We start from the raw sequence: 6997 nt of genomic DNA, 5'->3' as shown, positions 1-6997 counted from the left end.
AAAAAAAAAAAACATTTAAAAATGTAATTAATAAGTTACAATCAATAGACCGAGTTTTTTTAAAGAGAGAATCATTCTATATTTCTTTTCTTTATAAAAAATCAGTATTATATCTAATAATAGGACAAAATATAATATTAATTGAAATAATAAATAAATGCTAAAATATGGTTTAAAATATTAAAAAATAACGGCAAAAATGAACTTAAATAATCCTTAAGGAAGTCGAGACTCACTGGTTGGGAACCAGGAACTTGATCAAACATACTTGGAAACTGTAATTTTAATTTTTAGGATGTGTTTGAGTAATTTAAAGGAATTCGAGTTGCTCGATTAGACTTGTCCGCGTTTCCTCGTTTGTGTTAATAGGAAGTAACTAACTAGTGGTCATTGGCCCAAGAGTTACTGGTTTAGGTAAATTACGAGCTACTGCCACCAACATGAATAGTTGCTGATTTAAGTACTAGTCGTGTTTAATGAAATTTCATTTTTGTCATTGAATAAATGTTCAATTTATCGAAATATGTGATAAATATAATAATAATAATAATAATAATAAAATAAAATATCGGAAGTCTGAAAGGATCATTCCACGTGAAAGATAACTTTCAACGTTTTACCAATGAATTAATATTATAAATAAATAAAAACAGTTAACATTTTTCACGTTTTACAACGGTGCCACGCTCGATCGATCTCGTATAATGAAAAATTATTATCGGCAATCGCATAATTCGTGTCGCTGCATCGGCATAAATAAAAGGCAGGCGTGTGGAATAACCAGAGAGACGAATAACCTCTTCCGACTATTGCTCGTATAAATTGCAATTCGTGTGCTCTCCTCTTCGTCCTCCTCCTACCTTCTTTTTTTCATCTCTTTTCCGTTTTCTCCTCGGTCCAGACCTTTGTCAGTCGGTACCATGCAACTCGAAATGCATAAATAAATCGAGGAGGATTCACGGACGACAGCAGATACGAGCGACCAAATCCGCTTAAATTCGAAAATTAAAAGTATCAAGATATTTGTTTTACTCGATGAGCAAGATTATCATATTTTAATTGAACATATTTTTTTTAAAATGAAATTGTTTCGGGAAACTAAAAAATACTTGATCTTGATTTTTCACAATAATATAATTTTTAAAAATTATTTTCTTATATATTATTTGTTACTAATATAAACTATATAAATTATGAAAAATGTGGATACTTTTTTTTATTATCTTCATATTTTTTGAGAATTGAAAAAAAGAATTCATTTCTTCTTAAATTATTGATAATGTATATAAAATATTGATATTGTATATAATAATTCATCTTAATATTTAGCTATAATTTTCATTTTCTTCTCAAGGAACAAAAAGAAAAGCATATCAAAGATGATACAACGGAAACGAGTCCAATATTATAGAAAAAAGTTTAGAGGAAGGAAAGACACGATTGCAAGCTCGGATTTTTTTCAAGGACGTTGCAAGTCGAACGATACTGGTGTGTTTCGATCTTCAAGAGATAGGTACTTACGTACATACGTACAATAATTCCCTATATCCAAGTTATGCATGCGGTTTACCTTGTGACATCTCTTGGCTGCAGCCACGCGCCTTTCTAATGCGAATCTCGAACACGACGTAACTGCCTCGACTTATCTATCTACAGGGTGTTCCAAACGTAACCTTTCAAATTTTTCGTGATAAATTTATCATTTCTTATCATATTATAATCTGACATTTATTAAATATGTTAACCTCTTTAAAATGAAAAATTAATTTGTATTTATTCTGAATTTTGTTTTTTTTATAGATTTGTTGATTAGATAGATGTGTTGTATTATATCTTTGAGGTTAGAAATTGTAGAGTTTGAACATGTAATTAAAATTACTAATAATAATATATTAATTTATGGTAAGGATAAATTATTTTTTTATACTTTGAGTTATCTATTAAAAGATTATGATTTATTAATCGATTTTAATATTTCCTTAATATGATATTTATTAATTAAGATTGATAAATTATAGGTTAAATTATAGGTTAAATTTTATATTTCCTACAATAAGATGACTTAATTTATAAAATTTCTTTTGTTACTATTATAAAAAGAATTTATTGGTATTAATTACTTGAAATATATCACTTGTAAAATATTAGCATAGCAATATTAACATGTATCTACTATTTTTGCACGAAGATAATATTAATTTATTATAATAATAACTTTTCTTTTATATTATTTTATAAATAATTTTATATTATAATAGAGATCTATCTAACTGCTATTACTATAAGTTTAATACTCCATAAATTTCACTTTCACAAATTATCAGATAATCTATAGTTCATAGCTTATATTATAAGCTTAATATAAATTTATAAATTATCTTTAATTAAGTCAAAAAAAAAGGCATCTCTATCTTATTTATCTTTTTGTTAATAAAAGAACACCAACGTAAAAAATTATGATCTTTACTCATGGAAAATTAACATATTCAAATGTTCTCTCACACATGTCGATAAGTGAAACACGGAAATCTTAGATTAGAAAAAAATCTCTCAAAAGAAATATAAAGAAACTGAATGATATATATTTTTTTTCTCGATATAACAAAATCGGAGAATGATCTAAATACAGATTTTTGTACTTCATGAAACTAATGCTAATTGCAGAATTATTCAAGGATTCGAATCACACAACAGTTTGAAAGCAGAGACTTTGGTGCTGGCTTTCACTCTCGTTTGGTGAAACTTCTTTATAGAATGCTAATGAGATGTTAGAATTGAAATATTCTTCATTGATATTGAAATATATTAACATTTTAAATCTACTGATAATTCTCAATTATATTATAACAATTATCATATAAGAAAATATTTAGATATCTATTTTTCTCTCACATATGAAAAAAATAAGATTAAAACTATCCTTAATTCTATTTAGAATTCTGACAATGTATATTTTTTAATACTATATATTATTGCAGAAAATTATTTCTAAATTAAATCTAAATAATTTTAACCAATTAATTAAAAAAATAAATATTTTCCATACACTTTTTGACTTTAAAACAATTAAATATTAAACAAAATTACATAAATTTTTCGATTATTTTTATCATTTCTATCATTAAATATACAGTCAAGAAAAATAATTAACTTAAAAGAACAACAGTATGCATCCTAATCGATCATAAAAGCCTTTTAAATTCTTTCCACTTCAACCCATTCATCGCGTGAAAGTGAAATAAGCAAATAAAGAAAAGAAAAAGTTATTTCTCGAACACCAGATAGGTGTATACCCACGTAGTTACGTGGGATTAGAGACACGTGGGCGTGCAAGGTATCTCGGAAGCGTATTAGAAACGTCACCTAGGTAAGAGCAGAGGCTCATTAACCTGTGTGCACCACACAGTTGGCCAGGTGGGACGATATGCGGTAATTAGAAAAATAACACGATCACATGCATCAAGTATGAACGCATATGTTTCGACATATTGTATCAATCCTCTCTTTTTTTTTTTTTTCCTGTGATCCTATGAACTCTTGCCAGATGCCAGAGAAAATTTAAAATATGAAACGATAGAAAATGTTAATATTTCCATAAGGCAAAAATTGGGATAAATATTATTCGAAATAAGTTGAAGCAATCATCAATCCGTTTTTTTTTTTCATCCTATGAACTTTTAGGAAATGTCAGAGAAAATGTGAAATGATAGAAAATTTAAATATTTCCATAAGATAAAACAAATAGATATAAACAAAATTGAAATATTTTTATAAGCAAATATTATTTGAGAATATTGTTTTATTTAATATTTTACTGTTTACTATTTATTGATTTTGATACAAATAAAATATTTATTTTCCATTTAAATGAAACCCAATTCAATAACTGAAAATGATTATATACTTACTATTTTTCATTTTTTTATTCCTTGCACAGGAAAATAGATAGAATTTTTATATATGTTATTAAAAAATGATTTGATTTTAATATTTATATTTAAAATACTAACTTCTTTATTAAAAAGTTAAATTAAAAGTACAATTTAAAGGGAAAATTCATTTATAAAATCTCGAAGAAATAAAAATGTTTATTTCTATTCACTTATTTCAGAGATCTATTTTTCTTACAGTCTTGTTTTTTGAAACTTATTCACTTCTTGCGTAATATTGTGTATATTTTTAAATAAAAAAAAAAAAAAAAAAAAAAAAAAACGCAATACCGTGTCAAGTTATAAAAGACTTTTCATTGAGAGACCGATTCTTTTTCTAGAAAACTATTCAAGTGGGCGTCACTAGCTATTCACTTTTATAACATCCTATGAGAAATATTATATTTTATATATAGAATAATTCTCATTGGTATTGAAGTTAAGAAGCTAGAGTTGAAATTAAATGAAATATTTATGCAAATCTATCTGTGTTCATTGAATCGAAACTATAAACTTTAATCGCGTAACTTCATAAAATAAAATAAGATGTTAACAATATGCGAAACGAATGGATATCCTATTGAAATGGATTTGAAAGGTGTTAAATTGAAATTTCATTTGTTCGTGAGGATATTTAAATTTTGTAAAAGTATTTGTTAATAAATTACAGACATTAAATGAATATTAAAATAATAATCAAAATATATTTTCATTTAATTATTTGAAGCAAATAAAAAAAATTAATAAAATAATATTATGCTAAATATTTATGTAATTTTTCGTGCAAATAATTTTTTAAAAATCGAATTAAATTATACAAATATAAAATAAGAAATTTATCATATACTAATACGAATAATAAGAGACCTAGACTTTTCCTTATATCTCAAAATCAATGAACCATTCCCCTCATCATGATGGATGACAAGCAAGATAAATTATATCATAATACCTAACATCGATCACCTTATTTAGCACACAGCATTAAACTACGAATGACACAAATTTTATATCAACTAATTACAAGAGACTTTACATCGATATAAATTAGCAATTTTATCAAACGAGACTTTACCCCCTCTTTTTCGATAAACAATTTATCGATCAATTAAAAACAAAAAAATATATTTGATATATCAAAGAACTAAATTCCACAATTAAAATCGTTAATCGATCCATCGTGCACAAATACAAGGATCAAATACAGGCAATTTAGTTTCTTCATCACGGATGAGAAAAGATTTTATAGAATTTTTTAACTTTAGACGAGCTAAGCGAACGGATCTCATCGTTCAACGCATCTAACAATCTTATTCTTGCTTCGTTTTCCTTCTATTTCCTGAACAATTTATTCTCTTGTATTCCCTGGACACAATCCACGTTCCTTTAACTTTAAAAACGTTTTCAAAATTCTTCGCGCAAGGGACGTCTTTTTTAGTGGACCAACCTCCGAGTTTTCCTGAGTCAAGTTAATTCAATTTACTTGACTCGTCTTGCGAATTTGACTTTACTATTTTTCGTTATTTATTTTCGAATATTATTGCGTAATATTCTATGTAAAAGTGCTAATATATTTTAGAATACAAAATTATCAAGGAAATTATTAGTTTTGAACGGTACTTTTGACCATTTAATGGAGTTACTTGCGTTGAGAATAAAAATTACTAGATAATTTACTTTTAATGCGATATGCGAAAAATATTCATTTCATTCAAACGCGGATATATTTGAGAATAAATCATTGGAAATAATATCTTTCATATGTTGTCTGGACACTATGTTTTGAGAGTGAAATTTATCGTCCAACAGTCTATGAATTATTATTCATTACACAAAAAGTAATTCTCAACCAGCATAGTTATTTATTTCCATTTACATATGGATATATTTGACGATAAAATTCTCGAGAATTCATCTAAAAAATTATTTTGAAATTAATTATCCAACAATAATTTTCACTTTCACAATGTCTACTAAGCAAAGCAATTCTCGAGAGTAATTATTAAAAATTTCTAAATCGTTACACGGAATTATATTTTTTTACTACATTTAACATCTTCTCTAATAATTAAACAACTATTTGTATAATAATAATTGAGAAAAGCTCATCAATATCGAATTCGCCATTCTCAAAATTACGTACTAACAAAAATAGGAATTTTAGTTATGACATTGCGTATTCTAGTACAAAGCCTGCTTGGAAGAACATTGTTTTCATTAATAAAAGGTTAAAATTAAGCCAGACCACTGAGATGACTTCGGATTAATTCCAAAATAAAGCTGCAAAATGGGTCATAAAAGGGAGGCAGTTTGTCAAAGACTGGCCAACGAGAGAATTTATTCAAGAGAATGCATACAATCTAGTTTGGCCATGCATCAACTCAATGCTAGCCTGATTAATTGTTCTAAACTGTTAGGGACCACTAGAATTCGTCGAGGACGCTTGTTTTAGGAACAGTTTGAGATCAACCTTGTAAGATCTCAACAAGTAACCAGTAATAACTATAATAATCACATTATAAACCTCTACAAATCCAAATATAAATGTTTGTTATTTATTTTATATATATACTTTATTTGTAATTCAATTCTTCTTTTATAAATTAGGATTCATAAATTGAAATTTATAAATTGAATTTTTATTGTACTATCTTTACAATTTGAAGTAATTATATATTGATAATTCTTAAATGTTCTATGTTCATGTTAGTGAGAGAATCTATATACAAATATAAATAAAAAATATCATATGGAGAATTCAAGAAGAGTCTAATTAGTGTAAGTCATATTCTGTGAACATAATTCAAGAATCTCTTTTTTATAAGAATTATTATTATTACATTATCATTTAACTACATTTAATATATTAATAATATAAATTATTTTTAAAGAAGGTGATTGTCCTCCACGTACTGATATATCTCAATTTTGGAATTATGATAAGAATATGATCACCCTATACATTACCATTCAATTTTATCTTTCAATTGCTACAATAACTTCAATTGCCTCGAATATCTCTTGCAATTGAAAAAATATAAAGCTTGATACAAAGTGTAGTACATATT

General features: G+C 26.1%; 1 protein-coding gene and 1 long non-coding RNA gene across 10 annotated transcripts in view; one reads left to right on the top strand and one right to left on the bottom strand.

Annotated features, from left to right (window-relative positions):
* Positions 1-1738, top strand: part of LOC102679230 — a 4749-nt gene extending 3011 nt beyond the window's left edge. The window contains exon 4 of the long non-coding RNA XR_420710.2: positions 1355-1738. This is a non-coding gene — a long non-coding RNA (uncharacterized LOC102679230). The remainder of the gene's footprint in view (positions 1-1354) is intronic.
* LOC102679312 (dual specificity tyrosine-phosphorylation-regulated kinase 4) overlaps positions 1-6997 on the bottom strand; it is a 176900-nt gene that overhangs the window by 17604 nt on the left and 152299 nt on the right. The gene's annotated exons all lie outside the window — the stretch shown is intronic.

Source organism: Apis dorsata, unplaced genomic scaffold, assembly GCF_000469605.1.
Source record: "Apis dorsata unplaced genomic scaffold, Apis dorsata 1.3 scaffold_44, whole genome shotgun sequence".
NCBI lineage: Eukaryota > Metazoa > Arthropoda > Insecta > Hymenoptera > Apidae > Apis > Apis dorsata.
Note: the sequence above shows the minus strand (reverse complement) of the source record. Positions and strands in the feature narration are given on the sequence as shown.